This window comes from Macaca nemestrina, chromosome 16 (assembly GCF_043159975.1).
Source record: "Macaca nemestrina isolate mMacNem1 chromosome 16, mMacNem.hap1, whole genome shotgun sequence".
Taxonomy (NCBI): domain Eukaryota; kingdom Metazoa; phylum Chordata; class Mammalia; order Primates; family Cercopithecidae; genus Macaca; species Macaca nemestrina.
This window is the reverse complement of record NC_092140.1, coordinates 60,170,736-60,196,551: the sequence shown is the minus strand read 5'-3', so window position 1 is coordinate 60,196,551 and position 25,816 is coordinate 60,170,736.

Here is a 25,816-nt window from a genome sequence, read left to right as displayed (position 1 = left end):
CCCCTCAAGAAGCCTTTCGCTAAGACAGTTCTTGTGGAATTGGCAAAGTGATATTTGGAAGCCCATAGAGGGCTATGCTGAAAAAGGAAATATCCTCAGATGAAATCTGGAAAGAAGCTTTCTGAGAAACTGCTTAGTGTTCTGTGAATTCATCTCACAGAGTTACATGTGTATTTCGTGGATCTCTTTGCTAGCCTTATTTCTGTGGAATCTGAGAACAGTAATTTCGGATCCCTTTGAAGACTATAGGGCCAAAGGAAATATCCTCCGATAACAAAGAGAAAGAAGCTTTCTGAGAAACTTCTTTGTGTTCTGTGAAATCATCTCACAGAGTTACAGCTTTCCCTAGAAGAAGCCTTTCGCTAAGACAGTTCTTGTGGAATTGGCAAAGTGATATTTGGAAGCCCATAGAGGGCTATGGTGAAAAAGGAAATATCCTCAGATGAAATCTGGAAAGAAGCTTTCTGAGAAACTGCTTAGTGTTCTGTGAATTCATCTCACAGAGTTACATGTGTATTTCTTCGATCTCTTTGCTAGCATTATTTCTGTGGAATCTGAGTAGAGATATTTCGGATCCCTTAGAAGACAATAGGGCCAAAGGACATATCCTCAGATAACAAAGAGAAAGAAGCTTTCTGAGAAACTTCTTTGTGTTCTGTGAAATCATCTCACAGAGTTACAGCTTTCCCCTCAAGAAGCCTTTTGCTAAGACAGTTCTTGTGGAATTGGCAAAGTGATATTTGGAAGCCCAAAGAGGGCTATGGTGAAAAAGGAAATATCTTCAGATGAAATCTGGAAAGAAGCTTTCTGAGAAACTGCTTAGTGTTCTGTGAATTCATCTCACAGAGTTACATGTGTATTTCGTGGATCTCTTTGCTAGCCTTATTTCTGTGGAATCTGAGAACAGTTATTTCGGATCCCATTGAAGACTATAGGGCCAAAGGAAATATCCTCCGATAACAAAGAGAAAGAAGCTTTCTGAGAAACTTCTTTGTGTTCTGTGAAATCATCTCAGAGAGTTACAGCTTTTCCCTCAAGAAGCCTTTCGCTAAGACAGTTCTTGTGGAATTGGCAAAGTGATATTTGGAAGCCCATAGAGGGCTATGGTGAAAAAGGAAATATTCTCAGATGAAATCTGGAAAGAAGCTTTCTGAGAAACTGCTTAGTGTTCTGTGAATTCATCTCACAGAGTTACATGTGTATTTCGTGGATCTCTTTGCTAGCCTTATTTCTGTGGAATCTGAGAAGAGATATTTCGGATTCCTTTGAAGACTATAGGGCCACAGGAAATATCCTCCGATACCAAAGAGAAAGAAGCTTTCTGAGAAACTTCTTTGTGTTCTGTGAAATCATCTCACAGAGTTACAGCTTTCCCCTAAAGAAGCCTTTCGCTAAGACAGTTCTTGTGGAATTGGCAAAGTGATATTTGGAAGCCCATAGAGGGCTATGGTGAAAAAGGAAATATCCTCAGATGAAATCTGGAAAGAAGCTTTCTGAGAAACTGCTTAGTGTTCTGTGAATTCATCTCACAGAGTTACATGTGTATTTCGTGGATCTCTTTGCTAGCCTTATTTCTGTGGAATCTGAGAAGAGATATTTCGGATTCCTTTGAAGACTATAGGGCCACAGGAAATATCCTCCGATACCAAAGAGAAAGAAGCTTTCTGAGAAACTTCTTTGTGTTCTGTGAAATCATCTCACAGAGTTACAGCTTTCCCCTAAAGAAGCCTTTCGCTAAGACAGTTCTTGTGGAATTGGCAAAGTGATATTTGGAAGCCCATAGAGGGCTATGGTGAAAAAGGAAATATCCTCAGATGAAATCTGGAAAGAAGCTTTCTGAGAAACTGCTTAGTGTTCTGTGAATTCATCTCACAGAGTTACATGTGTATTTCGTGGATCTCTTTGCTAGCCTTATTTCTGTGGAATCTGAGAACAGTAATTTCGGATCCCTTTGAAGACTATAGGGCCAAAGGAAATATCCTCCGATAACAAAGAGAAAGAAGCTTTCTGAGAAACTTCTTTGTGTTCTGTGAAATCATCTCACAGAGTTACAGCTTTCCCCTCAAGAAGCCTTTCGCTAAGACAGTTCTTGTGGAATTGGCAAAGTGATATTTGGAAGCCCATAGAGGGCTATGGTGAAAAAGGAAATATCTTTAGATGAAATCTGGAAAGAAGCTTTCTGAGAAACTGCTTAGTGTTCTGTGAATTCATCTCACAGTTACATGTGTATTTCTTGGATCTCTTTGCTAGCCTTATTTCTGTGGAATCTGAGTAGAGATATTTCGGATCCCTTAGAAGACAATAGGGCCCAAGGACATATCCTCCGATAACAAAGAGAAAGAAGCTTTCTGAGAAACTTCTTTGTGTTCTGTGAAATCATCTCACAGAGTTACAGCTTTCCCCTCAAGAAGCCTTTCGCTAAGACAGTTCTTGTGGAATTGGCAAAGTGATATTTGGAAGCCCATAGAGGGCTATGGTGAAAAAGGAAATATCCTCAGATGAAATCTGGAAAGAAGCTTTCTGAGAAACTGCTTAGTGTTCTGTGAATTCATCTCACAGAGTTACATGTGTATTTCTTGGATCTCTTTGCTAGCCTTATTTCTGAGGAATCTGAGAAGAGATATTTCGGATCCCTTAGAAGACAATAGGGCCAAAGGACATATCCTCAGATAACAAAGAGAAAGAAGCTTTCTGAGAAACTTCTTTGTGTTCTGTGAAATCATCTCACAGAGTTACAGCTTTCCCCTCAAGAAGCCTTTCGCTAAGGCAGTTCTTGTGCAAATGGCAAAGTGATATTTGGAAGCCCATAGAGGGCTATGGTGAAAAAGGAAATATCCTCAGATGAAATCTGGAAAGAAGCTTTCTGAGAAACTGCTTAGTGTTCTGTGAATTCATCTCACAGAGTTACATGTGTATTTCTTGGATCTCTTTGCTAGCCTTATTACTGTGGAATCTGAGTAGAGATATTTCGGATCCCTTGGAAGACAATAGGGCCCAAGGACATATCCTCCGATAACAAAGAGAAAGAAGCTTTCTGAGAAACTTCTTTGTGTTCTGTGAAATCATCTCACACAGTTACAGCTTTCCCCTCAAGAAGCCTTTCGCTAAGACAGTTCTTGTGGAATTGGCAAAGTGATATTTGGAAGCCCATACAGGGCTATGGTGAAAAAGGAAATATCCTCAGATGAAATCTGGAAAGAAGCTTTCTGAGAAACTGCTTAGTGTTCTGTGAACTCATCTCACAGAGTTACATGTGTATTTCGTGGATCTCTTTGCTAGCCTTATTTCTGTGGAATCTGAGAACAGTAATTTCGGATCCCTTTGAAGACTATAGGGCCAAAGGAAATATCCTCCGATAACAAAGAGAAAGAAGCTTTCTGAGAAACTTCTTTGTGTTCTGTGAAATCATCTCACAGAGTTACAGCTTTCCCTTCAAGAAGCCTTTCGCTAAGACAGTTCTTGTGGAATTGGCAAAGTGATATTTGGAAGCCCATAGAGGGCTATGGTGAAAAAGGAAATATCCTCAGATGAAATCTGGAAAGAAGCTTTCTGAGAAACTGCTTAGTGTTCTGTGAATTCATCTCACAGAGTTACATGTGTATTTCTTGGATCTCTTTGCTAGCCTTATTTCTGTGGAATCTGAGTAGAGATATTTCGGATCCCTTAGAAGACAATAGGGCCCAAGGACATATCCTCCGATAACAAAGAGAAAGAAGCTTTCTGAGAAACTTCTTTGTGTTCTGTGAAATCATCTCACAGAGTTACAGCTTTCCCCTCAAGAAGCCTTTCGCTAAGACAGTTCTTGTGGAATTGGCAAAGTGATATTTGGAAGCCCATAGAGGGCTATGGTGAAAAAGGAAATATCCTCAGATGAAATCTGGAAAGAAGCTTTCTGAGAAACTGCTTAGTGTTCTGTGAATTCATCTCACAGAGTTACATGTGTATTTCGTGGATCTCTTTGCTAGCCTTATTTCTGTGGAATCTGAGAACAGTAATTTCGGATCCCTTTGAAGACTATAGGGCCAAAGAAAATATCCTCCGATAACAAAGAGAAAGAAGCTTTCTGAGAAACTTCTTTGTGTTCTGTGAAATCATCTCACAGAGTTACAGCTTTCCCTACAAGAAGCCTTTCGCTAAGACAGTTCTTGTGGAATTGGCAAAGTGATATTTGGAAGCCCATAGAGGGCTATGGTGAAAAAGGAAATATCCTCTGATGAAATCTGGAAAGAAGCTTTCTGAGAAACTGCTTAGTGTTCTGTGAATTCATCTCACAGAGGTACATGTGTATTTCTTGGATCTCTTTGCTAGCCTTATTTCTGTGGAATCTGAGTAGAGATATTTCGGATCCCTTAGAAGACAATAGGGCCCAAGGACATATCCTCCGATAACAAAGAGAAAGAAGCTTTCTGAGAAACTTCTTTGTGTTCTGTGAAATCATCTCACAGAGTTACAGCTTTCCCCTCAAGAAGCCTTTCGCTAAGACAGTTCTTGTGGAATTGGCAAAGTGATATTTGGAAGCCCATAGAGGGCTATGGTGAAAAAGGAAATATCCTCAGATGAAATCTGGAAAGAAGCTTTCTGAGAAACTGCTTAGTGTTCTGTGAATTCATCTCACAGAGTTACATGTGTATTTCGTGGATCTCTTTGCTAGCCTTATTTCTGTGGAATCTGAGAACAGTAATTTCGGATCCCTTTGAAGACTATAGGGCCAAAGGAAATATCCTCCGATAACAAAGAGAAAGAAGCTTTCTGAGAAACTTCTTTGTGTTCTGTGAAATCATCTCACAGAGTTACAGCTTTCCCTACAAGAAGCCTTTCGCTAAGACAGTTCTTGTGGAATTGGCAAAGTGATATTTGGAAGCCCATAGAGGGCTATGGTGAAAAAGGAAATATCCTCAGATGAAATCTGGAAAGAAGCTTTCTGAGAAACTGCTTAGTGTTCTGTGAATTCATCTCACAGAGTTACATGTGTATTTCTTGGATCTCTTTGCTAGCCTTATTTCTGTGGAATCTGAGTAGAGATATTTCGGATCCCTTAGAAGACAATAGGGCCCAAGGACATATCCTCCGATAACAAAGAGAAAGAAGCTTTCTGAGAAACTTCTTGGTGTTCTGTGAAATCATCTCACAGAGTTACAGCTTTCCCCTCAAGAAGCCTTTCGCTAAGACAGTTCTTGTGGAATTGGCAAAGTGATATTTGGAAGCCCATAGAGGGCTATGCTGAAAAAGGAAATATCCTCAGATGAAATCTGGAAAGAAGCTTTCTGAGAAACTGCTTAGTGTTCTGTGAATTCATCTCACAGAGTTACATGTGTATTTCGTGGATCTCTTTGCTAGCCTTATTTCTGTGGAATCTGAGAACAGTAATTTCGGATCCCTTTGAAGACTATAGGGCCAAAGGAAATATCCTCCGATAACAAAGAGAAAGAAGCTTTCTGAGAAACTTCTTTGTGTTCTGTGAAATCATCTCACAGAGTTACAGCTTTCCCTACAAGAAGCCTTTCGCTAAGACAGTTCTTGTGGAATTGGCAAAGTGATATTTGGAAGCCCATAGAGGGCTATGGTGAAAAAGGAAATATCCTCAGATGAAATCTGGAAAGAAGCATTCTGAGAAACTGCTTAGTGTTCTGTGAATTCATCTCACAGAGTTACATGTGTATTTCTTGGATCTCTTTGCTAGCATTATTTCTGTGGAATCTGAGTAGAGATATTTCGGATCCCTTAGAAGACAATAGGGCCAAAGGACATATCCTCAGATAACAAAGATAAAGAAGCTTTCTGAGAAACTTCTTTGTGTTCTGTGAAATCATCTCACAGAGTTACAGCTTTCCCCTCAAGAAGCCTTTTGCTAAGACAGTTCTTGTGGAATTGGCAAAGTGATATTTGGAAGCCCAAAGAGGGCTATGGTGAAAAAGGAAATATCTTCAGATGAAATCTGGAAAGAAGCTTTCTGAGAAACTGCTTAGTGTTCTGTGAATTCATCTCAGAGAGTTACATGTGTATTTCGTGGATCTCTTTGCTAGCCTTATTTCTGTGGAATCTGAGAACAGTTATTTCGGATCCCATTGAAGACTATAGGGCCAAAGGAAATATCCTCCGATAACAAAGAGAAAGAAGCTTTCTGAGAAACTTCTTTGTGTTCTGTGAAATCATCTCAGAGAGTTACAGCTTTTCCCTCAAGAAGCCTTTCGCTAAGACAGTTCTTGTGGAATTGGCAAAGTGATATTTGGAAGCCCATAGAGGGCTATGGTGAAAAAGGAAATATCCTCAGATGAAATCTGGAAAGAAGCTTTCTGAGAAACTGCTTAGTGTTCTGTGAATTCATCTCACAGAGTTACATGTGTATTTCGTGTATCTCTTTGCTAGCCTTATTTCTGTGGAATCTGAGAACAGATATTTCGGATTCCTTTGAAGACTATAGGGCCACAGGAAATATCCTCCGATACCAAAGACAAAGAAGCTTTCTGAGAAACTTCTTTGTGTTCTGTGAAATCATCTCACAGAGTTACAGCTTTCCCCTAAAGAAGCCTTTCGCTAAGACAGTTCTTGTGGAATTGGCAAAGTGATATTTGGAAGCCCATAGAGGGCTATGGTGAAAAAGGAAATATCCTCAGATGAAATCTGGAAAGAAGCTTTCTGAGAAACTGCTTAGTGTTCTGTGAATTCATCTCACAGAGTTACATGTGTATTTCGTGGATCTCTTTGCTAGCCTTATTTCTGTGGAATCTGAGAACAGTTATTTCGGATACCTTTGAAGACTATAGGGCCAAAGGAAATATCCTCCGATAACAAAGAGAAAGAAGCTTTCTGAGAAACTTCTTTGTGTTCTGTGAAATCATCTCACAGAGTTACAGCTTTCCCCTCAAGAAGCCTTTCGCTAAGACAGTTCTTGTGGAATTGGCAAAGTGATATTTGGAAGCCCATAGAGGGCTATGGTGAAAAAGGAAATATCTTCAGATGAAATCTGGAAAGAAGCTTTCTGAGAAACTGCTTAGTGTTCTGTGAATTCATCACACAGAGTTACATGTGTATTTCGTGGATCTCTTTGCTAGCCTTATTTCTGTGGAATCTGAGAACAGTTATTTCGGATCCCATTGAAGACTATAGGGCCAAAGGAAATATCCTCCGATAACAAAGAGAAAGAAGCTTTCTGAGAAACTTCTTTGTGTTCTGTGAAATCATCTCAGAGAGTTACAGCTTTTCACTCAAGAAACCTTTCGCTAAGACAGTTCTTGTGGAATTGGCAAAGTGATATTTGGAAGCCCATAGAGGGCTATGGTGAAAAAGGAAATATCCTCAGATGAAATCTGGAAAGAAGCTTTCTGAGAAACTGCGTAGTGTTCTGTGAATTCATCTCACAGAGTTACATGTGTATTTCGTGGATCTCTTTGCTAGCCTTATTTCTGTGGAATCTGAGAACAGTAATTTCGGATCCCTTTGAAGACTATAGGGCCAAAGGAAATATCCTCCGATAACAAAGAGAAAGAAGCTTTCTGAGAAACTTCTTTGTGTTCTGTGAAATCATCTCACAGAGTTACAGCTTTCCCTTCAAGAAGCCTTTCGCTAAGACAGTTCTTGTGGAATTCGCAAAGTGATATTTGGAAGCCCATAGAGGGCTATGGTGAAAAAGGAAATATCCTCAGATGAAATCTGGAAAGAACCTTTCTGAGAAACTGCTTAGTGTTCTGTGAATTCATCTCACAGAGTTACATGTGTATTTCTTGGATCTCTTTGCTTGCCTTATTTCTGAGGAATCTGAGAAGAGATATTTCGGATCCCTTAGAAGACAATAGGGCCAAAGGACATATCCTCAGATAACAAAGAGAAAGAAGCTTTCTGAGAAACTTCTTTGTGTTCTGTGAAATCATCTCACAGAGTTACAGCTTTCCCCTCAAGAAGCCTTTCGCTAAGACAGTTCTTGTGCAAATGGCAAAGTGATATTTGGAAGCCCATAGAGGGCTATGGTGAAAAAGGAAATATCCTCAGATGAAATCTGGAAAGAAGCTTTCTGAGAAACTGCTTAGTGTTCTGTGAATTCATCTCACAGAGTTACATGTGTATTTCTTGGATCTCTTTGCTAGCCTTATTTCTGTGGAATCTGAGTAGAGATATTTCGGATCCCTTGGAAGACAATAGGGCCCAAGGACATATCCTCCGATAACAAAGAGAAAGAAGCTTTCTGAGAAACTTCTTTGTGTTCTGTGAAATCATCTCACACAGTTACAGCTTTCCCCTCAAGAAGCCTTTCGCTAAGACAGTTCTTGTGGAATTGGCAAAGTGATATTTGGAAGCCCATAGAGGGCTATGGTGAAAAAGGAAATATCCTCAGATGAAATCTGGAAAGAAGCTTTCTGAGAAACTGCTTAGTGTTCTGTGAATTCATCTCACAGAGTTACATGTGTATTTCGTGGATCTCTTTGCTAGCCTTATTTCTGTGGAATCTGAGAACAGTAATTTCGGATCCCTTTGAAGACTATAGGGCCAAAGGAAATATCCTCCGATAACAAAGAGAAAGAAGCTTTCTGAGAAACTTCTTTGTGTTCTGTGAAATCATCTCACAGAGTTACAGCTTTCCCTACAAGAAGCCTTTCGCTAAGACAGTTCTTGTGGAATTGGCAAAGTGATATTTGGAAGCCCATAGAGGGCTATGGTGAAAAAGGAAATATCCTCAGATGAAATCTGGAAAGAAGCTTTCTGAGAAACTGCTTAGTGTTCTGTGAATTCATCTCACAGAGTTACATGTGTATTTCTTGGATCTCTTTGCTAGCCTTATTTCTGTGGAATCTGAGTAGAGATATTTCGGATCCCTTAGAAGACAATAGGGCCCAAGGACATATCCTCCGATAACAAAGAGAAAGAAGCTTTCTGAGAAACTTCTTGGTGTTCTGTGAAATCATCTCACAGAGTTACAGCTTTCCCCTCAAGAAGCCTTTCGCTAAGACAGTTCTTGTGGAATTGGCAAAGTGATATTTGGAAGCCCATAGAGGGCTATGCTGAAAAAGGAAATATCCTCAGATGAAATCTGGAAAGAAGCTTTCTGAGAAACTGCTTAGTGTTCTGTGAATTCATCTCACAGAGTTACATGTGTATTTCGTGGATCTCTTTGCTAGCCTTATTTCTGTGGAATCTGAGAACAGTAATTTCGGATCCCTTTGAAGACTATAGGGCCAAAGGAAATATCCTCCGATAACAAAGAGAAAGAAGCTTTCTGAGAAACTTCTTTGTGTTCTGTGAAATCATCTCACAGAGTTACAGCTTTCCCTACAAGAAGCCTTTCGCTAAGACAGTTCTTGTGGAATTGGCAAAGTGATATTTGGAAGCCCATAGAGGGCTATGGTGAAAAAGGAAATATCCTCAGATGAAATCTGGAAAGAAGCATTCTGAGAAACTGCTTAGTGTTCTGTGAATTCATCTCACAGAGTTACATGTGTATTTCTTGGATCTCTTTGCTAGCATTATTTCTGTGGAATCTGAGTAGAGATATTTCGGATCCCTTAGAAGACAATAGGGCCAAAGGACATATCCTCAGATAACAAAGATAAAGAAGCTTTCTGAGAAACTTCTTTGTGTTCTGTGAAATCATCTCACAGAGTTACAGCTTTCCCCTCAAGAAGCCTTTTGCTAAGACAGTTCTTGTGGAATTGGCAAAGTGATATTTGGAAGCCCAAAGAGGGCTATGGTGAAAAAGGAAATATCTTCAGATGAAATCTGGAAAGAAGCTTTCTGAGAAACTGCTTAGTGTTCTGTGAATTCATCTCAGAGAGTTACATGTGTATTTCGTGGATCTCTTTGCTAGCCTTATTTCTGTGGAATCTGAGAACAGTTATTTCGGATCCCATTGAAGACTATAGGGCCAAAGGAAATATCCTCCGATAACAAAGAGAAAGAAGCTTTCTGAGAAACTTCTTTGTGTTCTGTGAAATCATCTCAGAGAGTTACAGCTTTTCCCTCAAGAAGCCTTTCGCTAAGACAGTTCTTGTGGAATTGGCAAAGTGATATTTGGAAGCCCATAGAGGGCTATGGTGAAAAAGGAAATATCCTCAGATGAAATCTGGAAAGAAGCTTTCTGAGAAACTGCTTAGTGTTCTGTGAATTCATCTCACAGAGTTACATGTGTATTTCGTGGATCTCTTTGCTAGCCTTATTTCTGTGGAATCTGAGAACAGATATTTCGGATTCCTTTGAAGACTATAGGGCCACAGGAAATATCCTCCGATACCAAAGACAAAGAAGCTTTCTGAGAAACTTCTTTGTGTTCTGTGAAATCATCTCACAGAGTTACAGCTTTCCCCTAAAGAAGCCTTTCGCTAAGACAGTTCTTGTGGAATTGGCAAAGTGATATTTGGAAGCCCATAGAGGGCTATGGTGAAAAAGGAAATATCCTCAGATGAAATCTGGAAAGAAGCTTTCTGAGAAACTGCTTAGTGTTCTGTGAATTCATCTCACAGAGTTACATGTGTATTTCGTGGATCTCTTTGCTAGCCTTATTTCTGTGGAATCTGAGAACAGTTATTTCGGATACCTTTGAAGACTATAGGGCCAAAGGAAATATCCTCCGATAACAAAGAGAAAGAAGCTTTCTGAGAAACTTCTTTGTGTTCTGTGAAATCATCTCACAGAGTTACAGCTTTCCCCTCAAGAAGCCTTTCGCTAAGACAGTTCTTGTGGAATTGGCAAAGTGATATTTGGAAGCCCATAGAGGGCTATGGTGAAAAAGGAAATATCTTCAGATGAAATCTGGAAAGAAGCTTTCTGAGAAACTGCTTAGTGTTCTGTGAATTCATCACACAGAGTTACATGTGTATTTCGTGGATCTCTTTGCTAGCCTTATTTCTGTGGAATCTGAGAACAGTTATTTCGGATCCCATTGAAGACTATAGGGCCAAAGGAAATATCCTCCGATAACAAAGAGAAAGAAGCTTTCTGAGAAACTTCTTTGTGTTCTGTGAAATCATCTCAGAGAGTTACAGCTTTTCACTCAAGAAACCTTTCGCTAAGACAGTTCTTGTGGAATTGGCAAAGTGATATTTGGAAGCCCATAGAGGGCTATGGTGAAAAAGGAAATATCCTCAGATGAAATCTGGAAAGAAGCTTTCTGAGAAACTGCGTAGTGTCCTGTGAATTCATTTCACAGAGTTACATGTGTATTTCGTGGATCTCTTTGCTAGCCTTATTTCTGTGGAATCTGAGAACAGTAATTTCGGATCCCTTTGAAGACTATAGGGCCAAAGGAAATATCCTCCGATAACAAAGAGAAAGAAGCTTTCTGAGAAACTTCTTTGTGTTCTGTGAAATCATCTCACAGAGTTACAGCTTTCCCTTCAAGAAGCCTTTCGCTAAGACAGTTCTTGTGGAATTCGCAAAGTGATATTTGGAAGCCCATAGAGGGCTATGGTGAAAAAGGAAATATCCTCAGATGAAATCTGGAAAGGAGCTTTCTGAGAAACTGCTTAGTGTTCTGTGAATTCATCTCACAGAGTTACATGTGTATTTCTTGGATCTCTTTGCTAGCCTTATTTCTGTGGAATCTGAGTAGAGATATTTCGGATCCCTTAGAAGACAATAGGGCCCAAGGACATATCCTCCGATAACAAAGAGAAAGAAGCTTTCTGAGAAACTTCTTTGTGTTCTGTGAAATCATCTCACAGAGTTACAGCTTTCCCCTCAAGACGCCTTTCGCTAAGACAGTTCTTGTGGAATTGGCAAAGTGATATTTGGAAGCCCATAGAGGGCTATGGTGAAAAAGGAAATATCCTCAGATGAAATCTGGAAAGAAGCTTTCTGAGAAACTGCTTAGTGTTCTGTGAATTCATCTCACAGAGTTACATGTGTGTTTCGTGGATCTCTTTGCTAGCCTTATTTCTGTGGAATCTGAGAACAGTTATTTTGGATCCCTTTGAAGACTATAAGGCCAAAGGACATATCCTCCGATAACAAAGAGAAAGAAGCTTTCTGAGAAACTTCATTGTGTTCTGTGAAATCATCTCACAGAGTTACAGCTTTCACTTCAAGAAGCCTTTCGCTAAGACAGTTCTTGTGGAATTGGAAAAGTGATATTTGGAAGCCCATAGAGGGCTATGGTGAAAAAGGAAATATCCTCAGATGAAATCTGGAAAGAAGCTTTCTGAGAAACTGCTTAGTGTTCTGTGAATTCATCTCACAGTTACATGTGTATTTCTTGGATCTCTTTGCTAGCCTTATTTCTGTGGAATCTGAGTAGAGATATTTCGGATCCCTTAGAAGACAATAGGGCCCAAGGACATATCCTCCGATAACAAAGAGAAAGAAGCTTTCTGAGAAACTTCTTTGTGTTCTGTGAAATCATCTCACAGAGTTACAGCTTTCCCCTCAAGAAGCCTTTCGCTAAGACAGTTCTTGTGGAATTGGCAAAGTGATATTTGGAAGCCCATAGAGGGCTATGGTGAAAAAGGAAATATCCTCAGATGAAATCTGGAAAGAACCTTTCTGAGAAACTGCTTAGTGTTCTGTGAATTCATCTCACAGAGTTACATGTGTATTTCTTGGATCTCTTTGCTTGCCTTATTTCTGAGGAATCTGAGAAGAGATATTTCGGATCCCTTAGAAGACAATAGGGCCAAAGGACATATCCTCAGATAACAAAGAGAAAGAAGCTTTCTGAGAAACTTCTTTGTGTTCTGTGAAATCATCTCACAGAGTTACAGCTTTCCCCTCAAGAAGCCTTTCGCTAAGACAGTTCTTGTGCAAATGGCAAAGTGATATTTGGAAGCCCATAGAGGGCTATGGTGAAAAAGGAAATATCCTCAGATGAAATCTGGAAAGAAGCTTTCTGAGAAACTGCTTAGTGTTCTGTGAATTCATCTCACAGAGTTACATGTGTATTTCTTGGATCTCTTTGCTAGCCTTATTTCTGTGGAATCTGAGTAGAGATATTTCGGATCCCTTGGAAGACAATAGGGCCCAAGGACATATCCTCCGATAACAAAGAGAAAGAAGCTTTCTGAGAAACTTCTTTGTGTTCTGTGAAATCATCTCACACAGTTACAGCTTTCCCCTCAAGAAGCCTTTCGCTAAGACAGTTCTTGTGGAATTGGCAAAGTGATATTTGGAAGCCCATACAGGGCTATGGTGAAAAAGGAAATATCCTCAGATGAAATCTGGAAAGAAGCTTTCTGAGAAACTGCTTAGTGTTCTGTGAACTCATCTCACAGAGTTACATGTGTATTTCGTGGATCTCTTTGCTAGCCTTATTTCTGTGGAATCTGAGAACAGTAATTTCGGATCCCTTTGAAGACTATAGGGCCAAAGGAAATATCCTCCTATAACAAAGAGAAAGAAGCTTTCTGAGAAACTTCTTTGTGTTCTGTGAAATCATCTCACAGAGTTACAGCTTTCCCTACAAGAAGCCTTTCGCTAAGACAGTTCTTGTGGAATTGGCAAAGTGATATTTGGAAGCCCATAGAGGGCTATGGTGAAAAAGGAAATATCCTCTGATGAAATCTGGAAAGAAGCTTTCTGAGAAACTGCTTAGTGTTCTGTGAATTCATCTCACAGAGGTACATGTGTATTTCTTGGATCTCTTTGCTAGCCTTATTTCTGTGGAATCTGAGTAGAGATATTTCGGATCCCTTAGAAGACAATAGGGCCCAAGGACATATCCTCCGATAACAAAGAGAAAGAAGCTTTCTGAGAAACTTCTTTGTGTTCTGTGAAATCATCTCACAGAGTTACAGCTTTCCCCTCAAGAAGCCTTTCGCTAAGACAGTTCTTGTGGAATTGGCAAAGTGATATTTGGAAGCCCATAGAGGGCTATGGTGAAAAAGGAAATATCCTCAGATGAAATCTGGAAAGAAGCTTTCTGAGAAACTGCTTAGTGTTCTGTGAATTCATCTCACAGAGTTACATGTGTATTTCGTGGATCTCTTTGCTAGCCTTATTTCTGTGGAATCTGAGAACAGTAATTTCGGATCCCTTTGAAGAATATAGGGCCAAAGGAAATATCCTCCGATAACAAAGAGAAAGAAGCTTTCTGAGAAACTTCTTTGTGTTCTGTGAAATCATCTCACAGAGTTACAGCTTTCCCTACAAGAAGCCTTTCGCTAAGACAGTTCTTGTGGAATTGGCAAAGTGATATTTGGAAGCCCATAGAGGGCTATGGTGAAAAAGGAAATATCCTCTGATGAAATCTGGAAAGAAGCTTTCTGAGAAACTGCTTAGTGTTCTGTGAATTCATCTCACAGAGTTTCATGTGTATTTCTTGGATCTCTTTGCTAGCCTTATTTCTGTGGAATCTGAGTAGAGATATTTCGGATCCCTTAGAAGACAATAGGGCCCAAGGACATATCCTCCGATAACAAAGGGAAAGAAGCTTTCTGAGAAACTTCTTCGTGTTCTGTGAAATCATCTCACAGAGTTACAGCTTTCCCCTCAAGACGCCTTTCGGTAAGACAGTTCTTGTGGAATTGGCAAAGTGATATTTGGAAGCCCATAGAGGGCTATGGTGAAAAAGGAAATATCCTCAGATGAAAATTGGAAAGAAGCTTTCTGAGAAACTGCTTAGTGTTCTGTGAATTCATCTCACAGAGTTACATGTGTATTTCTTGGATCTCTTTGCTAGCCTTATTTCTGTGGAATCTGAGTAGAGATATTTCGGATCCCTTAGAAGACAATAGGGCCCAAGGACATATCCTCCGATAACAAAGAGAAAGAAGCTTTCTGAGAAACTTCTTTGTGTTCTGTGAAATCATCTCACAGAGTTACAGCTTTCCCCTCAAGAAGCCGTTCGCTAAGACAGTTCTTGTGGAATTGGCAAAGTGATATTTGGAAGCCCATAGAGGGCTATGGTGAAAAAGGAAATATCCTCAGATGAAATCTGGAAAGAAGCTTTCTGAGAAACTGCTTAGTGTTCTGTGAATTCATCTCACAGAGTTACATGTGTATTTCGTGGATCTCTTTGCTAGCCTTATTTCTGTGGAATCTGAGAACAGTAATTTCGGATCCCTTTGAAGACTATAGGGCCAAAGGAAATATCCTCCGATAACAAAGAGAAAGAAGCTTTCTGAGAAACTTCTTTGTGTTCTGTGAAATCATCTCACAGAGTTACAGCTTTCCCTTCAAGAAGCCTTTAGCTAAGACAGTTCTTGTGGAATTGGCAAAGTGATATTTGGAAGCCCATAGAGGGCTATGGTGAAAAAGGAAATATCCTCAGATGAAATCTGGAAAGAAGCTTTCTGAGAAACTGCTTAGTGTTCTGTGAATTCATCTCACAGAGTTACATGTGTATTTCTTGGATCTCTTTGCTAGCCTTATTTCTGTGGAATCTGAGTAGAGATATTTCGGATCCCTTAGAAGACAATAGGGCCCAAGGACATATCCTCCGATAACAAAGAGAAAGAAGCTTTCTGAGAAACTTCTTTGTGTTCTGTGAAATCATCTCACAGAGTTACAGCTTTCCCCTCAAGAAGCCTTTCGCTAAGACAGTTCTTGTGGAATTGGCAAAGTGATATTTGGAAGCCCATAGAGGGCTATGGTGAAAAAGGAAATATCCTCAGATGAAATCTGGAAAGAAGCTTTCTGAGAAACTGCTTAGTGTTCTGTGAATTCATCTCACAGAGTTACATGTGTATTTCGTGGATCTCTTTGCTAGCCTTATTTCTGTGGAATCTGAGAACAGTTATTTCGGATCCCTTTGAAGACTATAGGGCCAAAGGAAATATCCTCCGATAACAAAGAGAAAGAAGCTTTCTGAGAAACTTCTTTGTGTTCTGTGAAATCATCTCACAGAGTTACAGCTTTCCCTTCAAGAAGCCTTTCGCTAAGACAGTTCTTGTGGAATTGGCAAAGTGATATTTGGAAGCCCATAGAGGGCTATGGTGAAAAAGGAAATATCCTCAGATGAAATCTGGAAAGAAGCTTTCTGAGAAACTGCTTAGTGTTCTGTGAATTCATCTCACAGAGTTACATGTGTATTTCTTGGATCTCTTTGCTAGCCTTATTTCTGTGGAATCTGAGTAGAGATATTTCGGATCCCTTAGAAGACAATAGGGCCAAAGGACATATCCTCAGATAACAAAGAGAAAGAAGCTTTCTGAGAAACTTCTTTGTGTTCTGTGAAATCATCTCACAGAGTTACAGCTTTCCCCTCAAGAAGCCTTTTGCTAAGACAGTTCTTGTGGAATTGGCAAAGTGATATTTGGAAGCCCATAGAGGGCTATGGTGAAAAAGGAAATATCTTCAGATGAAATCTGGAAAGAAGCTTTCTGAGAAACTGCTTAGTGTTCTGTGAATTCATCACACAGAGTTACGTGTGTATTTCGTGGATCTCTTTGCTAGCCTTATTTCTGTGGAATCTGAGAACAGTTATTTTGGATCCCTTTGAAGACTATAGGGCCAAAGGAAATATCCTCCGATAACAAAGAGAAAGAAGCTTTCTGAGAAACTTCATTGTGTTCTGTGAAATCATCTCACAGAGTTACAGCTTTCACTTCAAGAAGCCTTTCGCTAAGACAGTTCTTGTGGAATTGGAAAAGTGATATTTGGAAGCCCATAGAGGGCTATGGTGAAAAAGGAAATATCCTCAGATGAAATCTGGAAAGAAGCTTTCTGAGAAACTGCTTAGTGTTCTGTGAATTCATCTCACAGAGTTACATGTGTATTTCTTGGATCTCTTTGCTAGCCTTATTTCTGAGGAATCTGAGAAGAGATATTTCGGATCCCTTAGAAGACAATAGGGCCAAAGGACATATCCTCAGATAACAAAGAGAAAGAAGCTTTCTGAGAAACTTCTTTGTGTTCTGTGAAATCATCTCACAGAGTTACAGCTTTCCCCTCAAGAAGCCTTTCGCTAAGACAGTTCTTGTGCAAATGGCAAAGTGATATTTGGAAGCCCATAGAGGGCTATGGTGAAAAAGGAAATATCCTCAGATGAAATCTGGAAAGAAGCTTTCTGAGAAACTGCTTAGTGTTCTGTGAATTCATCTCACAGAGTTACATGTGTATTTCTTGGATCTCTTTGCTAGCCTTATTTCTGTGGAATCTGAGTAGAGATATTTCGGATCCCTTGGAAGACAATAGGGCCCAAGGACATATCCTCCGATAACAAAGAGAAAGAAGCTTTCTGAGAAAATTCTTTGTGTTTTGTGAAATCATCTCACACAGTTACAGCTTTCCCCTCAAGAAGCCTTTCGCTAAGACAGTTCTTGTGGAATTGGCAAAGTGATATTTGGAAGCCCATAGAGGGCTATGGTGAAAAAGGAAATATCCTCAGATGAAATCTGGAAAGAAGCTTTCTGAGAAACTGCTTAGTGTTCTGTGAATTCATCTCACAGAGTTACATGTGTATTTCGTGGATCTCTTTGCTAGCCTTATTTCTGTGGAATCTGAGAACAGTAATTTCGGATCCCTTTGAAGACTATAGGGCCAAAGGAAATATCCTCCGATAACAAAGAGAAAGAAGCTTTCTGAGAAACTTCTTTGTGTTCTGTGAAATCATCTCACAGAGTTACAGCTTTCCCCTCAAGACGCCTTTCGCTAAGACAGTTCTTGTGGAATTGGCAAAGTGATATTTGGAAGCCCATAGAGGGCTATGGTGAAAAAGGAAATATCCTCAGATGAAATCTGGAAAGAAGCTTTCTGAGAAACTGCTTAGTGTTCTGTGAATTCATCTCACAGTTACATGTGTATTTCTTGGATCTCTTTGCTAGCCTTATTTCTGTGGAATCTGAGTAGAGATATTTCGGATCCCTTAGAAGACAATAGGGCCCAAGGACATATCCTCCGATAACAAAGAGAAAGAAGCTTTCTGAGAAACTTCTTTGTGTTCTGTGAAATCATCTCACAGAGTTACAGCTTTCCCCTCAAGAAGCCTTTCGCTAAGACAGTTCTTGTGGAATTGGCAAAGTGATATTTGGAAGCCCATAGAGGGCTATGGTGGAAAAGGAAATATCCTCAGATGAAATCTGGAAAGAAGCTTTCTGAGAAACTGCTTAGTGTTCTGTGAATTCATCTCACAGAGTTACATGTGTATTTCTTGGATCTCTTTGCTTGCCTTATTTCTGAGGAATCTGAGAAGAGATATTTCGGATCCCTTAGAAGACAATAGGGCCAAAGGACATATCCTCAGATAACAAAGAGAAAGAAGCTTTCTGAGAAACTTCTTTGTGTTCTGTGAAATCATCTCACAGAGTTACAGCTTTCCCCTCAAGAAGCCTTTCGCTAAGACAGTTCTTGTGCAAATGGCAAAGTGATATTTGGAAGCCCATAGAGGGCTATGGTGAAAAAGGAAATATCCTCAGATGAAATCTGGAAAGAAGCTTTCTGAGAAACTGCTTAGTGTTCTGTGAATTCATCTCACAGAGTTACATGTGTATTTCTTGGATCTCTTTGCTAGCCTTATTTCTGTGGAATCTGAGTAGAGATATTTCGGATCCCTTGGAAGACAATAGGGCCCAAGGACATATCCTCCGATAACAAAGAGAAAGAAGCCTTCTGAGAAACTTCTTTGTGTTCTGTGAAATCATCTCACACAGTTACAGCTTTCCCCTCAAGAAGCCTTTCGCTAAGACAGTTCTTGTGGAATTGGCAAAGTGATATTTGGAAGCCCATACAGGGCTATGGTGAAAAAGGAAATATCCTCAGATGAAATCTGGAAAGAAGCTTTCTGAGAAACTGCTTAGTGTTCTGTGAACTCATCTCACAGAGTTACATGTGTATTTCGTGGATCTCTTTGCTAGCCTTATTTCTGTGGAATATGAGAACAGTAATTTCGGATCCCTTTGAAGACTATAGGGCCAAAGGAAATATCCTCCGATAACAAAGAGAAAGAAGCTTTCTGAGAAACTTCTTTGTGTTCTGTGAAATCATCTCACAGAGTTACAGCTTTCCCTACAAGAAGCCTTTCGCTAAGACAGTTCTTGTGGAATTGGCAAAGTGATATTTGGAAGCCCATAGAGGGCTATGGTGAAAAAGGAAATATCCTCTGATGAAATCTGGAAAGAAGCTTTCTGAGAAACTGCTTAGTGTCCTGTGAATTCATCTCACAGAGGTACATGTGTATTTCTTGGATCTCTTTGCTAGCCTTATTTCTGTGGAATCTGAGTAGAGATATTTCGGATCCCTTAGAAGACAATAGGGCCCAAGGACATATCCTCCGATAACAAAGAGAAAGAAGCTTTCTGAGAAACTTCTTTGTGTTCTGTGAAATCATCTCACAGAGTTACAGCTTTCCCCTCAAGAAGCCTTTCGCTAAGACAGTTCTTGTGGAATTGGCAAAGTGATATTTGGAAGCCCATAGAGGGCTATGGTGAAAAAGGAAATATCCTCAGATGAAATCTGGAAAGAAGCTTTCTGAGAAACTGCTTAGTGTTCTGTGAATTCATCTCACAGAGTTACATGTGTATTTCGTGGATCTCTTTGCTAGCCTTATTTCTGTGGAATCTGAGAACAGTAATTTCGGATCCCTTTGAAGACTATAGGGCCAAAGGAAATATCCTCCGATAACAAAGAGAAAGAAGCTTTCTGAGAAACTTCTTTGTGTTCTGTGAAATCATCTCACAGAGTTACAGCTTTCCCTACAAGAAGCCTTTCGCTAAGACAGTTCTTGTGGAATTGGCAAAGTGATATTTGGAAGCCCATAGAGGGCTATGGTGAAAAAGGAAATATCCTCTGATGAAATCTGGAAAGAAGCTTTCTGAGAAACTGCTTAGTGTTCTGTGAATTCATCTCACAGAGTTACATGTGTATTTCTTGGATCTCTTTGCTAGCCTTATTTCTGTGGAATCTGAGTAGAGATATTTCGGATCCCTTAGAAGACAATAGGGCCCAAGGACATATCCTCCGATAACAAAGGGAAAGAAGCTTTCATAGAAACTTCTTCGTGTTCTGTGAAATCATCTCAGAGAGTTACAGCTTTCCCCTCAAGACGCCTTTCGGTAAGACAGTTCTTGTGGAATTGGCAAAGTGATATTTGGAAGCCCATAGAGGGCTATGGTGAAAAAGGAAATATCCTCAGATGAAAATTGGAAAGAAGCTTTCTGAGAAACTGCTTAGTGTTCTGTGAATTCATCTCACAGAGTTACATGTGTATTTCTTGGATCTCTTTGCTAGCCTTATTTCTGTGGAATCTGAGTAGAGATATTTCGGATCCCTTAGAAGACAATAGGGCCCAAGGACATATCCTCCGATAACAAAGAGAAAGAAGCTTTCTGAGAAACTTCTTTGTGTTCTGTGAAATCATCTCACAGAGTTACAGCTTTCCCCTCAAGAAGCCGTTCGCTAAGACAGTTCTTGTGGAATTGGCAAAGTGATATTTGGAAGCCCATAGAGGGCTATGGTGAAAAAGGAAATATCCTCAGATGAAATCTGGAAAGAAGCTTTCTGAGAAACTGCTTAGTGTTCTGTGAATTCATCTCACAGAGTTACATGTGTATTTCGTGGATCTCTTTGCTAGCCTTATTTCTGTGGAATCTGAGAACAGTAATTTCGGATCCCTTTGAAGACTATAGGGCCAAAGGAAATATCCTCCGATAACAAAGAGAAAGAAGCTTTCTGAGAAACTTCTTTGTGTTCTGTGAAATCATCTCACAGAGTTACAGCTTTCCCTTCAAGAAGCCTTTAGCTAAGACAGTTCTTGTGGAATTTGCAAAGTGATATTTGGAAGCCCATAGAGGGCTATGGTGAAAAAGGAAATATCCTCAGATGAAATCTGGAAAGAAGCTTTCTGAGAAACTGCTTAGTGTTCTGTGAATTCATCTCACAGAGTTACATGTGTATTTCTTGGATCTCTTTGCTAGCCTTATTTCTGTGGAATCTGAGTAGAGATATTTCGGATCCCTTAGAAGACAATAGGGCCCAAGGACATATCCTCCGATAACAAAGAGAAAGAAGCTTTCTGAGAAACTTCTTTGTGTTCTGTGAAATCATCTCACAGAGTTACAGCTTTCCCCTCAAGAAGCCTTTCGCTAAGACAGTTCTTGTGGAATTGGCAAAGTGATATTTGGAAGCCCATAGAGGGCTATGGTGAAAAAGGAAATATCCTCAGATGAAATCTGGAAAGAAGCTTTCTGAGAAACTGCTTAGTGTTCTGTGAATTCATCTCACAGAGTTACATGTGTATTTCGTGGATCTCTTTGCTAGCCTTATTTCTGTGGAATCTGAGAACAGTTATTTCGGATCCCTTTGAAGACTATAGGGCCAAAGGAAATATCCTCCGATAACAAAGAGAAAGAAGCTTTCTGAGAAACTTCTTTGTGTTCTGTGAAATCATCTCACAGAGTTACAGCTTTCCCTTCAAGAAGCCTTTCGCTAAGACAGTTCTTGTGGAATTGGCAAAGTGATATTTGGAAGCCCATAGAGGGCTATGGTGAAAAAGGAAATATCCTCAGATGAAATCTGGAAAGAAGCTTTCTGAGAAACTGCTTAGTGTTCTGTGAATTCATCTCACAGAGTTACATGTGTATTTCTTGGATCTCTTTGCTAGCCTTATTTCTGTGGAATCTGAGTAGAGATATTTCGGATCCCTTAGAAGACAATAGGGCCAAAGGACATATCCTCAGATAACAAAGAGAAAGAAGCTTTCTGAGAAACTTCTTTGTGTTCTGTGAAATCATCTCACAGAGTTACAGCTTTCCCCTCAAGAAGCCTTTTGCTAAGACAGTTCTTGTGGAATTGGCAAAGTGATATTTGGAAGCCCATAGAGGGCTATGGTGAAAAAGGAAATATCCTCAGATGAAATCTGGAAAGAAGCTTTCTGAGAAACTGCTTAGTGTTCTGTGAATTCATCTCACAGAGTTACATGTGTGTTTCGTGGATCTCTTTGCTAGCCTTATTTCTGTGGAATCTGAGAACAGTTATTTTGGATCCCTTTGAAGACTATAGGGCCAAAGGACATATCCTCCGATAACAAAGAGAAAGAAGCTTTCTGAGAAACTTCATTGTGTTCTGTGAAATCATCTCACAGAGTTACAGCTTTCACTTCAAGAAGCCTTTCGCTAAGACAGTTCTTGTGGAATTGGAAAAGTGATATTTGGAAGCCCATAGAGGGCTATGGTGAAAAAGGAAATATCCTCAGATGAAATCTGGAAAGAAGCTTTCTGAGAAACTGCTTAGTGTTCTGTGAATTCATCTCACAGTTACATGTGTATTTCTTGGATCTCTTTGCTAGCCTTATTTCTGTGGAATCTGAGTAGAGATATTTCGGATCCCTTAGAAGACAATAGGGCCCAAGGACATATCCTCCGATAACAAAGAGAAAGAAGCTTTCTGAGAAACTTCTTTGTGTTCTGTGAAATCATCTCACAGAGTTACAGCTTTCCCCTCAAGAAGCCTTTCGCTAAGACAGTTCTTGTGGAATTGGCAAAGTGATATTTGGAAGCCCATAGAGGGCTATTGTGAAAAAGGAAATATCCTCAGATGAAATCTGGAAAGAAGCTTTCTGAGAAACTGCTTAGTGTTCTGTGAATTCATCTCACAGAGTTACATGTGTATTTCTTGGATCTCTTTGCTTGCCTTATTTCTGAGGAATCTGAGAAGAGATATTTCGGATCCCTTAGAAGACAATAGGGCCAAAGGACATATCCTCAGATAACAAAGAGAAAGAAGCTTTCTGAGAAACTTCTTTGTGTTCTGTGAAATCATCTCACAGAGTTACAGCTTTCCCCTCAAGAAGCCTTTCGCTAAGACAGTTCTTGTGCAAATGGCAAAGTGATATTTGGAAGCCCATAGAGGGCTATGGTGAAAAAGGAAATATCCTCAGATGAAATCTGGAAAGAAGCTTTCTGAGAAACTGCTTAGTGTTCTGTGAATTCATCTCACAGAGTTACATGTGTATTTCTTGGATCTCTTTGCTAGCCTTATTTCTGTGGAATCTGAGTAGAGATATTTCGGATCCCTTGGAAGACAATAGGGCCCAAGGACATATCCTCCGATAACAAAGAGAAAGAAGCTTTCTGAGAAACTTCTTTGTGTTCTGTGAAATCATCTCACACAGTTACAGCTTTCCCCTCAAGAAGCCTTTCGCTAAGACAGTTCTTGTGGAATTGGCAAAGTGATATTTGGAAGCCCATACAGGGCTATGGTGAAAAAGGAAATATCCTCAGATGAAATCTGGAAAGAAGCTTTCTGAGAAACTGCTTAGTGTTCTGTGAACTCATCTCACAGAGTTACATGTGTATTTCGTGGATCTCTTTGCTAGCCTTATTTCTGTGGAATCTGAGAACAGTAATTTCGGATCCCTTTGAAGACTATAGGGCCAAAGGAAATATCCTCCGATAACAAAGAGAAAGAAGCTTTCTGAGAAACTTCTTTGTGTTCTGTGAAATCATCTCACAGAGTTACAGCTTTCCCTACAAGAAGCCTTTCGCTAAGACAGTTCTTGTGGAATTGGCAAAGTGATATTTGGAAGCCCATAGAGGGCTATGGTGAAAAAGGAAATATCCTCTGATGAAATCTGGAAAGAAGCTTTCTGAGAAACTGCTTAGTGTTCTGTGAATTCATCTCACAGAGGTACATGTGTATTTCTTGGATCTCTTTGCTAGCCTTATTTCTGTGGAATCTGAGTAGAGATATTTCGGATCCCTTAGAAGACAATAGGGCCCAAGGACATATCCTCCGATAACAAAGAGAAAGAAGCTTTCTGAGAAACTTCTTTGTGTTCTGTGAAATCATCTCACAGAGTTACAGCTTTCCCCTCAAGAAGCCTTTCGCTAAGACAGTTCTTGTGGAATTGGCAAAGTGATATTTGGAAGCCCATAGAGGGCTATGGTGAAAAAGGAAATATCCTCAGATGAAATCTGGAAAGAAGCTTTCTGAGAAACTGCTTAGTGTTCTGTGAATTCATCTCACAGAGTTACATGTGTATTTCGTGGATCTCTTTGCTAGCCTTATTTCTGTGGAATCTGAGAACAGTAATTTCGGATCCCTTTGAAGACTATAGGGCCAAAGGAAATATCCTCCGATAACAAAGAGAAAGAAGCTTTCTGAGAAACTTCTTTGTGTTCTGTGAAATCATCTCACAGAGTTACAGCTTTCCCTACAAGAAGCCTTTCGCTAAGACAGTTCTTGTGGAATTGGCAAAGTGATATTTGGAAGCCCATAGAGGGCTATGGTGAAAAAGGAAATATCCTCTGATGAAATCTGGAAAGAAGCTTTCTGAGAAACTGCTTAGTGTTCTGTGAATTCATCTCACAGAGTTACATGTGTATTTCTTGGATCTCTTTGCTAGCCTTATTTCTGTGGAATCTGAGTAGAGATATTTCGGATCCCTTAGAAGACAATAGGGCCCAAGGACATATCCTCCGATAACAAAGAGAAAGAAGCTTTCTGAGAAACTTCTTTGTGTTCTGTGAAATCATCTCACAGAGTTACAGCTTTCCCCTCAAGAAGCCTTTCGCTAAGACAGTTCTTGTGGAATTGGCAAAGTGATATTTGGAAGCCCATAGAGGGCTATGGTGAAAAAGGAAATATCCTCAGATGAAATCTGGAAAGAAGCTTTCTGAGAAACTGCTTAGTGTTCTGTGAATTCATCTCACAGAGTTACATGTGTATTTCGTGGATCTCTTTGCTAGCCTTATTTCTGTGGAATCTGAGAACAGTTATTTCGGATCCCTTTGAAGACTATAGGGCCAAAGGAAATATCCTCCGATAACAAAGAGAAAGAAGCTTTCTGAGAAACTTCTTTGTGTTCTGTGAAATCATCTCACAGAGTTACAGCTTTCCCTTCAATAAGCCTTTCGCTAAGACAGTTCTTGTGGAATTGGCAAAGTGATATTTGGAAGCCCATAGAGGGCTATGGTGAAAAAGGAAATATCCTCAGATGAAATCTGGAAAGAAGCTTTCTGAGAAACTGCTTAGTGTTCTGTGAATTCATCTCACAGAGTTACATGTGTATTTCTTGGATCTCTTTGCTAGCCTTATTTCTGTGGAATCTGAGTAGAGATATTTCGGATCCCTTAGAAGACAATAGGGCCAAAGGACATATCCTCAGATAACAAAGAGAAAGAAGCTTTCTGAGAAACTTCTTTGTGTTCTGTGAAATCATCTCACAGAGTTACAGCTTTCCCCTCAAGAAGCCTTTTGCTAAGACAGTTCTTGTGGAATTGGCAAAGTGATATTTGGAAGCCCATAGAGGGCTATGGTGAAAAAGGAAATATCTTCAGATGAAATCTGGAAAGAAGCTTTCTGAGAAACTGCTTAGTGTTCTGTGAATTCATCACACAGAGTTACGTGTGTATTTCGTGGATCTCTTTGCTAGCCTTATTTCTGTGGAATCTGAGAACAGTTATTTTGGATCCCTTTGAAGACTATAGGGCCAAAGGAAATATCCTCCGATAACAAAGAGAAAGAAGCTTTCTGAGAAACTTCATTGTGTTCTGTGAAATCATCTCACAGAGTTACAGCTTTCACTTCAAGAAGCCTTTCGCTAAGACAGTTCTTGTGGAATTGGAAAAGTGATATTTGGAAGCCCATAGAGGGCTATGGTGAAAAAGGAAATATCCTCAGATGAAATCTGGAAAGAAGCTTTCTGAGAAACTGCTTAGTGTTCTGTGAATTCATCTCACAGAGTTACATGTGTATTTCTTGGATCTCTTTGCTAGCCTTATTTCTGAGGAATCTGAGAAGAGATGTTTCGGATCCCTTAGAAGACAATAGGGCCAAAGGACATATCCTCAGATAACAAAGAGAAAGAAGCTTTCTGAGAAACTTCTTTGTGTTCTGTGAAATCATCTCACAGAGTTACAGCTTTCCCCTCAAGAAGCCTTTCGCTAAGACAGTTCTTGTGCAAATGGCAAAGTGATATTTGGAAGCCCATAGAGGGCTATGGTGAAAAAGGAAATATCCTCAG